A 14687-nucleotide genomic window follows, 5' to 3' on the forward strand; every position below is an offset into this window, starting at 1 on the left:
ATAGCTGCCGAATTTGGTTTCAGCACTTCTGAGAGGACAGCATTCTCCATTGAACCTGAGGGCAACAGGTTAGATGAAGGGACCGAGGCAAATGTGTCCCGTGATACTCCCTCTCCTCTCAGCCTCTGCCACATGAGGAAGCAGCAGATGCATAGGAGGTGCTGACATCAAAGTGTAGTGCATACCAAGGGCCCACTGTATATAAACCAAAATCTGTTGGGCAAGTGGGCTTATTAACAAAATGCACACCAGAATAACTTATTAACAGCAGTGTGACCCAAAGCGATAAAAAGAACAAAAACACATATCGCAATGTTATATCTTTCTTAGGAGGCTTTTCTTAGTAGCAAAATAATATGGTTGCACTGTTTACAAAAATAAAGTTTCCATAATACAAATAAAGTTCTTTCTACTTCCTTTATGGTTTCTTTACTCGCTGGGCTTCTTTCTCATGCAGATAAACAGCTTCCAGCTTCACTCTCACAGAGCCTCCTCTCACACCGAATTTGCACAGTAGCTTGACACATGGCAACCTTCACGCTAGAGCTTCATACACAAGGGCTTCAACCTGGGGCTTCTCTCACCGAAGATTCTCAGACAGGCCTTCATACATTAAGCTACAGGCACAACTGCTTATATTAAACTGCAGCTTTTGCAGAGCCATTGCACCCATTTTAACCCTTTTAGTGCTCACTCACATTTTTGTGATTAAAAATACCTAATTAATTTTAATATTTTTGACAAGATCAACCAAACTTTTCTGAGACTGTTAGAATGTAATTGCCAGATCCACATCTGAGTAGGATTCTCTAGCCTAGAGAATCTGGAACAACCAAAGAATCTGGAGTATATAAGTAGGACTGAAGTAGTGTATCCTTCCATGTGGGGTGCAAAGCTAGGATGAGCCCTGAAACTGAGAAGGAAGGCAAAAGAAAAACAAATAATAACTTTAGTTAAGGCAACTACCAAGCACAGGACTGCTTTCAGCCCAGCTTATTCACAGCATTGGTTGAGACAGATAAAGTTTACTCTAAGCCGCAATATTTTATAGAGCTTCAGAGTTACACAGACAACGACACATTATATATGACCAATATCTAATTCATATCTGGAAATCCTTATCCGGGAACAGCACAGAATGTAGTCAGAGATGTTGCATTATTGTTGCTTACAATAATGTTTTCAAAGACTGGCACTGTATGTAGAGATAATTTTTGATTGTTGACCCCAAGCATACAATATTTTTTTCTTAAGAAAACATATGGTAAAGCAAGACACATCGTGGGGAGATGTCAGCTATTGCCAAAATTGAGTTTATCAGTTTTACTGAAACAGATCACCATACAGCTGACTCTAATTTTACAACATTTTGAATATGATTTATTTTAGCATGAGCTTTCGTAGATATCAATCCTTTTCTGCAGGCACACTAAGTTGCATTAAAACCACAGGAATTTAAGCATATTTACACAGTTGTGGGAGTAGGATAGAATGTAATAGGATATATAAATGAGCAAATTATAACCGTCATAAATCTTCTAAGTGTCCATCCAGACAGTACCTTTATTCTAGGAGCTTCCACAGCAATGAGGAGGGTGGCCAGACACCATTCTCAGTAAACCCAGAAGCAATCGCACCAAAAGGCAAAAGGCGAGATTTCCAGTTGCGGGAATGTTGTGGTTTTCAGTCAAATATCCAGATAATCACATGTCCATGTGTCCCTGCAATCAAGTATCACAGGATTTCTTAATCTTGGTTTGTTCCTGGGTTTTTTATGTTTGTTCCTGACTAGTCAGTTCCTAAAAAGAAAGTGACACTTGAGTAGAATGCAAAAACTTTGTCCTGGGAAGAGGAACTTCATCCTTCACCTGTTTAATGAAGGTTGTGGCAGAAAAATGAAGTTCCTGGGATGCAATAAGTACTTTCACAGTAATTAGTACATAGTGAAACAGGAACAGATACTTTCAAACCAGGAACAGAATGTCATCATTACTATAATTACTCAGACCTTGTTGTGTGGCCATCTGTGCAGACAGGTCTCATTGTGTACTTGTGCCAGGGAACAGCAGGATGATGTTGCCAGGTTATACATGTTGTTTCCTCATTGCGTGTATGTTGATAACATGTGTACAGTTTAAGGCAGAAACTTACTATTGGCAGTTGGGACATGGATGTGCTGGAAAGTAATGTAAATACTGAGAGCCAAGGTCATGCAGGTGGCTAATAGGAAAAGCCATGTGTAACTCAGGAACAGCTCCGGATTATTAGATGCCACAAGTACACAACCAAATCTGTCTAGACAGATAGCCAGGCAGTCAGGCTCTAAAATAGTAGATAATGACAAAGTTCTATTCCTGGCTTTAAAATGTGTGTTCCTGTTCGTGTACTGCCTTGGGCAGTAGTGGTTCTATCCCATGAGGTTTGTAAGTGTGGGAGGTTCTTCATGAAACGTATGGAGGGAAGAGATTTTCTGGCCAGGACAAAGAACAGAACTTTTGCGGTCCACCATATATCTGAACATTCGCATATCCGAATATCCAAATCCCACGGTTTTTTTTTTTAAATGTCAGTTTCCAGAGGAAGTCCTGCCTGCGGCAGCCATCTTGAAAGCTTCTAAATCTCGGAACAAAGCATGACATCTGGACAACCGAGGCAGAAATCCAACAGATGTGTATGTGGATCTCTCCTAAAGTCCCAGGATTTTTTGCCCCTCACTAAAGCCCGTGATAAAGTGCTGTATGGAACCCCACTAAGAGTCATGTGAGATGATGCAGGCTGTTCAAGGAACTGGGCTGTTAGTGCTGAAGTGTGAATGCAACAATTCTGCTTACCAAAAGTCCGTTTCTTTGGAGTTAAAAAAATATTTTATTCTGTGTGGCTGTAAAGATATATGTATTTATTAACAGATCCTTCTCTAAAACTTAAGGTCAATGCCCTCCAAACCCTTCCAATATTTTCTGTTGGTCATAGGAATTCTGTATCCCAAGTTGTTCAGTTTCATTGTTGGTGGAGTTTGGAATGCTCTTTGATTGTAGGTTAACTATAAATCCCAGCAACTACAACTCCCAGATGACAAAATCAATACCCCCCCCCCCCAGCCCCACCAATATTCAAATTTGGGTGTATCAGGTATTTGTGTCAAATTTGATCCAGTGAAAGAAAATATGCCCTGCATATCAGATACTTAATTACAATTCATAACAGTAGCAAAATTACAGTTATGAACTAGCAACAAAAATAATTTTATGGTTGGGAGTCACCACAACATGAGGAACTATATTAAGGGGTCACTGCATTGGGAAGGTTGAGAAGCACTGCTTTAAGGTCTGGTTGCATGTGACTAACATGCGTGCTTGAAAAGGCTGTATACATAAAATATTTATACAGTATCTATAATTACAGAAGCATAGTGGAATAAACATTGTCTCGCCAGCTATAACCTGTAAAATAATAATAACAATAATAAAAACCTTAGGGCACAATTCATTGAAGTAATTTATCTTCATCTTGGGATATACCTGCTCTGGCTTGAATTTGCCTGGAGTCAGATGAAGCTGATATCATCAGACCATCATATGCTGCACGCAGGTTGGGAATACTGCTGGTGAAGGCTAATAAAAACAAAGAAAATGAACAGCCAGGCACCTTCTGTTAGTGTAAAGGCATTTTGGAAAGTCTATTTCATAATCTATATCATTCATTTAGTTGCTTGTTTGTTTGTTTTGCTTTACTTTTATTCCACCTTTCTCCCCTTATGGATACTCAAGGCAGTTAATAATAAATATAAAACATACCAACTTTAAAACCCATTCCTCGTCAGTTTATAAATGTCTGATGGCATAGCAATATTTTTACCTGTCAGTAAATTGAGCTAGGACTTGGGACCCAAGGAAGAGTAAAGGGTTTAAAATATTATACAAATGTTAAAAAATAAGTAAACTATCACTTTAAAACACCACAAATATGAAACAGTATAAAATCATCTAAAAACATCACAACAAGAACCAAAACGCATAACACACACCCCCATATACTGTATTATATTCAAATATAAGGCATCTTACTGATCAGTAGCCTTCATTTTTTTCATGGGGTGAAATTCATTTGCAGGAGCATGTTTGAAGACTTACGTTCAAAGTAGAGTTTAAGAACATATTGATCTCCAGATACAGTTGAACTGCAAGATCTATCAGCCTGAGCTAGCAGGCACCAATAGTGAGAGATGGTGGAAGTTGAAATCCAGCAAGTTCCCATTTCCTGGTGCAACCAATGTGATTCAGTTCAAAGCAGGTAATCTGGATTTAGAAACTGGATTATAGGGCAGTGTAAATGGGGCCTGAGTTCCAGATGGAAGCTGGGGCTGAGATAGAATATATAATCCTGACTCCTTATTTCTCACATTTCTAACCAAATGGGCAAATCTCTAGCACTGGCTGATAGCTGCTTCTCAAAGTAACGTGTTTCATCCATTGACAAGTGAGATACTAACTGGTCTTAATACTGATTGACAGCAGAAAACTGGAATTACCCACGAAAGCTTTAGACTCAGACATCCACTCACTGCTTTTCAGAGTGGAGAAATGAAAAGTGTGAAGCTAAATGGTTTACTTGTGTGGCTGGAGGCATTTTTTTGGCACAAGCTGATTTTTTTTCAGAGAATAAACATTTTCTGAAAGCCAAACTAACACAGCTAAAGAAGAACGAAAATAATAAAGATGGTGACATGAGCTATTTGTACATAGGATGGCAGTGTTTAACAAATCCTATTTTATATTATGCCTGAGGCCTCATCTGCACTGCCATATAAAATCCAGATTATCTACTTTGAACTATTATGAGAGTGTAAACTCATACCTGGATGATCTGCATTGGAATATATGGCAGTGTAGATCCAGCCTGATAGATCAGCATTTGAATCCCAGATAAATTAGAGAAACCCATGGGGTGATCTTGGGAAATCTTAATCTTAGGCCCCATCTACACTGCTATATAATCCCATTTCTGAATCAAAAGTATCTTCTTTGAACTGGATTTTATGGCAGTGGATCCAGTGTTCTGTGCATTTTCACACTCACTCACCCACATAATTGACCTTTGTATTAGGTATTTCACTATTCACTGTGGCTACACTGCTATATAATCCAGATTATCTGCTTCGGCCATATAATAGAAAACAAATCACCTGGATTTTATTTGGCAGTGTAGATGGGGCCTGAATTATCTATGAAAATGTGAATGTACTGTATTTTCTGGCATATAAGACTACTTTTAAACCCAAGAAAATCTTCACAAAAGTCAGGTGTTGTCTTATACACTGGAGTCATCTTACAAGCAGGAGTAGGCTTATATGTGTTGTCTTATACGCATGTGTAGTCTTATACACCGGGAGTCATTTTATAGAGTGGGTGCTGAAACTTCCAATCCAGATTGGAGAATCTGTGCTTGCTGCATATAGTGGGGGGAGCTCAAAAATGGTAGTGGCCGCATCCCTGCCCTATGCAGCGACTGTATGAAAGCATTCAGGGCGACGCTGGACAAGTATGGTAGAAGAAAATCCATTCATCAGGATTCATGGACATAATGTGGTCCCGATCTTGAGGTGAAGAGGCACCTCACCAGGAAGGTGTAAGTGAAGGGCGGAGCAAGCTGCAGGCATCTGGAGTGCCCAGGGTATGGACAAAAGAGATAAAGTTTCTTTGGGCCCAGAAAAACACAACTCTTTTACCTGTCTGGCCCGCCCTTGTATCCTATTTCTGTACCTCCTCCTCTGCCTCTCAGATCTCGCTCCAGAAGACTGGAGTGAAGCGGCACAGGTGCGCAGGTGCGAGATCTGAAAGGCAGAGAAGGAGGTACAGTAATAGGAAAATTACCATATTGAAATATTTAATTACTGGTCAAAAGTAAACTCTATGGATCCCAGTAGACTTCCCCGCCTATGTCTAGAGGATCAAGTCCAGCATGACCAGAAGTCATCGTGGATGGCGGCTCTGAATAATGAGCTGGCTGGATTCGGTCTGCCTTTGCAATTTCTGGGTGTTTTGTGTCCGGGGGCAGGGCAAGTGCTCAAGTGGCGCATTAGGGATGTCTGTGCACAGCTGGACCTAGAGAGCATAGGTAGGTCTTCAGCCACAAGGTTTTTAGCTTCCCACAAAAGGAATATTCATTTAGAGCACTACCTAACTATTCCACTTCCTCTACCCTTAAGAAGAATATATACTAGGGCTAGGGCTGAACAACTCGGTACTATGGTGCAAATCGGGTGCTACTGTAACATCCCAAGAAGTGAGAGATTCTGCGTTTGGGGAGAACAAACTGTGGAAGATATTGAACATTTCTTAATTGACTGTCCAGCATATACTGAACTGCAAGACAGATATTTACATCCAATATTATCCAACTGCAGGTCCCCCAACAGAAATGATATTCTGACATCCCTCTTGCAAGGGCAGGAAAGATCCAGCATAATCAGAGTAAGCCTTTTTATTCTGAAAGCTATTAAGAAAAGAGCAGATTTCCTGAAAGAAGAACCAGGAAAATAAGATTCTGACTATAAATAGAAGGTCGGCTGCTGTCTTCACCTTGTTGCCTTGTTTTTTACTCGTGTTCTATTTTGAAATGGTCATATAACTGATCAAATAAATAAATATATTATATTATTATTACCTATATGCTCACCCACATTGTTCAAGGTAATGGAAATAAATAATTTTAAAAACATACCATATTGAAATAAAATCTGATGCTTTTTAATTTTTTATTTGGTGTGCATTGGAAAACGGGTAGTCTTATATGGTGAGTATATCCCAAACTCTATATTTTAACTGGAAAAGTTGGGGGTCGTCTTATATGCTCAGTCGTCTTATATGCCGGAATATACAGTAAGTCCCCAAAGAGAACAACCCTCCTGTTGTTAACATAATCACTGGTCCTAGAATGAAAGAGAACAGCCTTGAGAAACATGCATGGCACAATTTACACATAATTATTATCTTGCAACTCCCTTCAACTTCAGGATTGTTTCTACATTTGGCATCTGGACTTTTCAATATGAAGGAAACTCTGAAATTATTTCAAAGAATAACAATTCATCTCCATTTTACAATCCCAGTTAAAAACTCAGAAAGCGATTTAAAGCAAATTTTATTAGATGTTCACATTGTACTTAGATTAAAGAGGGGTGGAGATTTCTGAAAACTTATTAACCACAAATTAAGCTATTCAGTTTCATCAGGAAATTAGTTTGTCTTTACTTCCTAAACCAGACTATAGCTTCTTATAGAGGAGCTGTCTTGAAGTGCCTTTTCCCAAGTATGGAAAAGCGCTGACAAGTATTGTCAGGCAGAAATTAATTCTTTCAGCACAGTCTTCCATGGCTTAGAATGATTTATACAGTGTGAAATATTTGGCAAATTTCAAATCCATTTATCCTGTTTAAACAATGAAACAAAAGCATTAAAGTAAACATTCAGTTCAGTTCAGGCACTTCTTTACTGGCTTTTAAAGCAACACGTTCACAACTGTAACATCCTGCTGTAAGGTCCATTAACTTGACATAAATACTGAAAAAAAATCAATGAGCTGGTGGAGTCTGGTGCTTCCTTTGAATTGTGCGAATTATTTTCTGTTGTGGATTAACCAAAATAATCTTCTGATCCTGACACTCAATCCCATTGTGGACAATGATAGATGAGAATTTCATTTGGTTTATCTTCTGATAAGAACATTCCACAATACACTTTTACCATCCTAGTCAGGATGACAAAAACGTGAGGTTCTTTTTGGAAAAACCATTGATGGGAAACATGAAAATGACAGATTTGTCCAACCAGACCAACTTTTCCACTCAGGATCCTTTCTGCCCACGATTTTATGTGACTCAGGTGTATAAACTAGATATACAAATCAAACATTTATTAATAACAAACCACCATTTAGAGGCAAAGTAACAAACAGGCTGATTTTCCTTTTTATGAAGTACAGTTGAAGCATACAGTGCAGAGTTCACTGTAAACACTGCACAACAGATACATATAAATGTGTAAAATGGCCACTAGGTGATGTCCAGAAAACCTTTACTGCAGTGGTTCCCAACCTTTTTTTGACCAGGGACTACTTGAACAGGGACCACTCTCCAACATTAGTACGAAAAGGGTTATGAATCAGTTTTTGCTCAACTTTATATTCAGTTTGGGGTGCTGATTCAGAAAATTGCATTGGATAGACCATATCATCTCTAGTTTCTGATATAGAACATCCAGTAGTTGCCATTGGCTTGCCCACAGAAAACCATATTTAATACTCTAGAGCTGATGTGGTCTATGTAATGCAATTTTCTGAATCAGCACCCCCAAATAACCCCAGAAACAGGCCTAAAAACAAAGACACCAAGAAAAAATTTTGGTTGGAGTGTGTTATTATTCGTGGATTTTGTTAATGCTCATTTGGGGGACTAAACATGGTCTTACAAAGGGCTGCTTTCTCATTACAACTGATGTGTGGCAATGGGAGATGATAATAATAATAATAACAACAACAACAACAACAACTTTGGTGGACTCTCCTTCTCTCTCGCTCTCCTCCAACGGCGCTGGGGAAGGTGTGAGAGGGTGAGGGCAACAGCTCTGCCTTTCTTCTTTCTCTCCCTCTCCTCCTCTCTCTCTCCTTCTCTCTTTTTCTCTCCTTCAACGGCGGTGCAGACCTTATTTTAGATCTCACGGTCCACCCATGGGTCATGGTTTACAGTTTGGGAACCACTGCCTTACTGTTTTTTCAGGTCCCCAACACTGAGTGAAGGGAATCCCATTTGGGGTTGAGACCCACAGTTTAAGAAGCGGTGCCCTAGAAAGCCAAGATGCCTTTTGGCAAGCAGAGATCCTGTTTGCCTTTTACAGGCATTTAGGGAATGATGCAGGATGGCCCGCTGGGGAGGATGTGAGTGTGGTTTTGGGATGCTGTGAAGTTTTAAAATGTAGTTTTAATTGTATTTTAGTATTCTTATGACCCATGGGACAAAAGATTTAATTGTATTTAATTTTATATTCATATTTTAATGTTTCCTATATTTTAATTGTATTGTATCATGTTTGCTGTTAGCCACCTTGAGTCCCTGTATCTGGAGAAAAACAAGATAAAAACATAGTAAAGCAAAAACAAATTTGCACTTCTAAAATTGTCCAGCCTCACTGGCTTCCTAGCCTTCTGCTTCTACATGAGAAGACATTACCCGTGGAAGGACTCCAGTAACAAATAAATAACTATTCTCCCTCTTGCTAATAATATGATGTAGAAAATGGTATATGCTAATTGCTCATGAGTTCAGAATTATCCTATGGTAAAAAAACACACACAATAAAACATGTCTAGGTTCTAGTCCTACGCACACTCAATTGGCAGTATGTTTTCTTAATTTTTGTGGGGCTTACATCTGAGAAGACCTACAAAGGAGTGTGCCACAAAATATATGAAGACATCAGATACATCAAACCCTGGCATTGTTTATTAATTTTGAAGGGCAGTATTAATAAGGGAGCAGGTAAAAACATGCCTGAAAGAAAGTGTCTTTTCAAAAAGCTTTGAAATACTTTCAGCCTCAGAAGATCTTAATTATTGCAATTTTTTCACTCTCTCATTCTCACGCAGAGACACATGACTTTGCTGCGAAATGTCTTCCAAGGAGATAGATGTGTGGATATTAAAAATGAATCATAGGAATTATTTCCAGAGAAACAGCTACATGAGGTTAGGACTTGACATCCTGTGGCAATTCCATAAATCTGTGGATGCTCAAATCCCATTATATATAAAGTGGTATAGTAAAATGATACCACTCTGATGGCCGAAAGTGAGGAGGAGCCGAGGAACCTTCTAATCAAGGTGGAAGAAGAAAGCGCAAAAGCTGGGTTGCAGCTAAACATAAAAAGCCCCAAGATTATGGCAACAAGAATGATCGACAACTGGGAAATAGAGGGAGAAACATGGAAGCAGTGACAGACATTGTATTTCTAGGTGCAAAGATTACTGCAGATGTAGACTGCAGCCAGAAAATCATTAAACACTTACTTCTTGAGAGGAGAGCAATGGCCAATCTAGATAAAATATTGAAGAGTAGAGACATCACACTGGCAATGAAGATCTGCATAGTTAAAGCAATGGTATTCCCCATAGTAACCTATGGATGTGAGAGCTGGATCATAGGGAAGGCTGAGTGAAGGAAGATAGATGCTTTTGAACTGTGGTGCTGGAGGAAAGTTCTGAGAGTGCCTTGGATCGCCAGAAGATCCAACCAGTCCATACTTCAGGAAATAAAGCCCGACTGCTCATTGGAGGGAAGGATATTAGAGGCAAAGATGAAGTACTTTGGCCACATCATGAGAAGACAGGAAAGCTTAGAGAAGACAATGATGCTGGGGGAAATGGAAGGAAAAAGGAAGAGGGGCCGACCAAGGGCAAGATGGATGGATGGCATCCTTGAAGTGACTGGCTTGACTGGTGGTGACAGCTGACAGGGAGCTCTGGCGTGGGCTGGTCCATGAGGTCATGAAGAGTCATGAACGAATGAACAACAATTGTAAAATGTCATCTCATATATAAAACAGCAAAATCAAGGTTTGGTTTTTTTGGAATTTCTGGTTTTTAAGAATATTTTAAAGCGGTGGGTGGTAAAAATTGTGAATACACGATTGGTGGGGCCAAGTGTAAACCATTAACAGATCAATGTAATTGGGGTAGAACCAGACAGTACTTACTGGGAATAATCAGATCCACAAAAGTCAAAACTGCAAATGTGGAGGATACTGCCAAGACCATCTTTGTATTTTTAACTATACGAGAAACATTGATTTCCACTGAATTTTGGAAACCAGTACTTTGGTTGGCGAATGGGAAATGTGCAAATTGACATAAGATTTTGCACTCACCATTATAATTTCAATGTTTTACAATAAACAGTAACACAATTCATTGATTGGACATATTATTTCTTTTTCTACCCCCCCCCCCCCCCCACACACACACACAGTCATATTCATTTTTAATCTTTTGGACCATACTATTCATTTGGGATAAACAAAGTTACTGTTTCCTATCCATCTTTCAGTTTTTAAAAGGTGCCGTAATGTAAATTCCACACTGAAGAAATTATTTTTAAATTACTTTGTAGAAAAGAGGACTATGATTTATGCCTCCTTTCCTTTAGAGGCTGAGGGGATTTTCTTGAGCCTCCTCCACCTCTGAAGCCTCATTCGCACCCATTCACACAGAAGCAGTTTGGAGAAAGAGAAAAAAAATGGGGCTGAATAAGTACAATGGGAAGGGCAGGAGGCCGCAGAAGGGGGCCTTTTTCAAGCGGTGCGGAATAGGCAGTACAAAAGAGGGGGAAATATATTGGCTGGCATTTTGCAGAAGCCCTGACTTTGGGCAGAATTTTGGTTCAAAAAACGATATGAGTGAAAGGCACAAATTCAGAGAAACATCCATTCATTCTACAAAAAAGACGTGGGTATTAGAGAAACGAGGCAGGAGGACCTCTTATTTTTTCAGCTGCAGGGAGAGGTTGAAATGTTGTTTGTCTCCCCTGTGGGAGTCCAATTACCCCTCTATTCCTTTGTCCTTCAGGCTTTTTGTTGCCAGTGTTGTTTAAATAAATGATTAATTACACAACCCGACAAAAATAATTCTCGGTGTCTTGCCTTTAGGCCTGTTCCTGGGGTTATTTGGGGCACGGATTCAGAAAATTGCATTGGATAGACTGCATCAGATCTAGTTTCTTAAATACAGTCATTTTGGTTTTCTATGAATGAGCAGACAGCTATTGGTAGATGGCACATGGTCTGTATCTCAATAACTAGAGCTAATAGGGGAAAGCTGGTGCCATTTTTGGAATCGGAAGGTCAAATATACCCAGAAACTTGGCTAAAATGTGTGTTGATCAGCATTATTTTTGTTTGTTTAATTTTCAATCTTGAGCATGTTTAGATATGAATGAAATCTTGAGTTTGTTTGTCTTATACATTATATATACTTCTGTAGTAAAGTAGATTTTTCAAGCCAAATTCAAAATTTATAGACTTTCTTTAAGACAATTGGTAGATATTTCTGTTAAAGCTGCCAGATGAAATAGTTTGTCCTAATATTAGGATCCTACTTCCTGGGTCTATTATTGTATTAAGACCAACAATCTTAACTCCTTGAGCCTACTATTTTATCTGGACCAAAACTTGCACATTGTGAAGGTTTTTTTATTTGTCTCTCTAGGCCTGTGCTTTAGTTTATGCTTTTGTTTAACGAAAAAACCAATACTAACACAAAACAAGTATTTTGTTGTTGCTTATTCATTCAGTCGCTTCCGACGCTTTGTGACCTCATGGACCAGCCCACGCCAGAGCTCCCTGTCAGTTTTGGCCACCCTCAGTTCCTTCAAAGTCAAGCCAGTCACTTCAAGGATACCATCCATCCAACTTGTCCTTGGTCAGCCCCTCTTCTTTTTCCTTCCATTTTCCCCAGCATCATTGTCTTCTCCAAGCTTTCCTGTCTTCTCATGATGTGGCCAAAGTACTTCATCTTTGCCTCTAATATCCTTTCCTCCAGTGAGCAGTTGGGCATTATTTCCTGGAGTATGGACTGATTTGATCTTTTTGCGGTCCAAGACACTCTCAGAATTTTCCTCAAGCACCACAGTTCAAAAGCGTCTATCTTAACACTGTCAATATGTTTTGTGTGGGCATTTGGTGGTCTGGTTTTCATCCTTCCTTCCTCCCCACCTTCCTTAGTCTGGAAGGAAATAGACCTTCTCTTATTTATATGCATCTCACTGATTTTTCTGTTGTAATCACCATGCCTGCAAAGTTTTCTTATTTTATCAAACTATTTTGTCAAACCAACATTATATTTACTCCTCCATCTATACCTGATTACACTTACACACATTCACATTTCTGAAAGTAGTATTGTATAGTAAGTTTGAAGAGATAAGTTATTTTTTAAAAGATATTAGTATAATATATCACAAGCCAACACGTATTTTTCATCAGATATAATTTTAGGTCATTCTTATAGAGTTGCTTTGCACTGAATTCAGATCTGTGTTTATTTTTTCTCTATCACGTGTAGTTTTTGCAATGAGGCTAATCAAATAATTAATGCATTTATGCAATAATATCAAAAGAATTTAATTGATTTCAGTGCATAAATTATTTAATTATTTGATTAGCTTCCTTGCAAAAACTACATGTGATAGAGAAAAAATAAACACAGATCTGAATTCAGTGCGAAAAACTCCATAAGAATGCCTTAAAATCATATCTGATGAAAACTACTGGTTGGGTTGTGGTTAATTAGATTCTATTGCTATCAGTGCATAAATACATTAATTATTCGATTAGTCTCATCACAAAAAATACATGTGATAGTGAAAAAATAAACACAGACCTGAATTTAGTGCAAAAAAAAACTCTATAAGAATGACCTAAAATAATATCTGCTGAAAAATACTTGTTGGCTCGTGTTACACGAATATGATGTGAAATGTGCAGACTCTACAATAGTTGGCTGTAATGCATCAATTGTCATATTTTAAATAGTTGGTGTGATGGAAAAAAGGAAATACATATTTAAAATCAGCATAAAATTGATTTAAACTGTGCCATTCTCATTTCAGATGATTACAAAAAGTTTGATTTTGTTGGCTTGTGTTAGAACTCCATTTAAACCACTATCGTAATTTAATCCACAGCCTGAATTGCTGTCGCTTGCTTCAGTGATACTAAGCTCATTGATTCAGCATGTCATTATCTGAGATGAACAATAGGATTCAAACTGTATGTCGCACCATAAAATATATACTTCATATCCGTTTTTCATGCAAATGTGGTGTGTTTTAACAGGAAGTCCACTTCATTCATGCAATGTGTGAAGTAACGATTTCCTTCATATAATTAGTCATGCATCATAATTGTGTATTGTGATTTCTGCATCACTGTTTTTACAAAACCATAGAAAAACTTCTAGGGGTAAAGCATGAATGACATCGAGGATTTTATCACTGAATATGTAACATAAATAGCTTTCTATGAGTAGTTTAGCAAAACTATTCCTACAAGAAAAAAATAACACTTATTCAGAAAAGTTTCTAATGGCTGTGACCACCAGCTTGAAGACCCTAATTGCAGCCTATTAGAAATAATGAGATTTGCATGGCAGAAGCCAGGGTATTATGAGGATAAAGGAGAAAAAAAATAACAATACAAAAGGTTATTGCAAACATATACTGCTGGAAAGTGCAAAAGACCCATCAATCGGGCCTCATTACTGAAGAGTGACCCATGGGTAAAAGTTCAGAGACTTTCCCATGAGGCTTGGCTGCAGAAGTTACAAAAGATATGGACATAGTTGTGGAAACTTTAAAACTAATGAGAGTTGAAAGTCGTTTGAAATATCCCAATGACCTCACAGATGGGATGCTTATTAAGATATCTGCACCAGGCTCCCTTTTTGTCTGCTGCAAAGCTGTGCCGAGGCGTAGGCAGCAGTCCGTGAAGGTGTCTCTGTGCTTTCCAATATAACTACAACAAATCTGAATGAATTCAGAATCTGAACCAAGAGGCTCACTCAATCTTTTTTCTTTCTTTCTTTGCAGACATGTTTGTGGGACAGTTCAAGCAAAGCAGTCAACTATGATTATTTCACGAAAA

The 14687-nt window shown here is 38.5% G+C and overlaps 1 long non-coding RNA gene across 1 annotated transcript; it reads right to left on the minus strand.

Moving 5' to 3' along the window:
- Nucleotides 1-315: 315 nt before the first annotated feature.
- On the minus strand, nucleotides 316-3607 carry LOC137095884 (uncharacterized). Its single transcript, XR_010909033.1, has 3 exons — nucleotides 3519-3607; nucleotides 1562-1799; nucleotides 316-913 (listed from the first exon to the last, which is right to left on the minus strand). It is a non-coding gene; the product is annotated as an uncharacterized lncRNA (long non-coding RNA).
- Between the last annotated feature and the right edge of the window lie 11080 nt (nucleotides 3608-14687).

This window comes from Anolis sagrei, chromosome 1 (genome assembly GCF_037176765.1).
Source record: "Anolis sagrei isolate rAnoSag1 chromosome 1, rAnoSag1.mat, whole genome shotgun sequence".
Lineage (NCBI taxonomy): Eukaryota > Metazoa > Chordata > Lepidosauria > Squamata > Dactyloidae > Anolis > Anolis sagrei.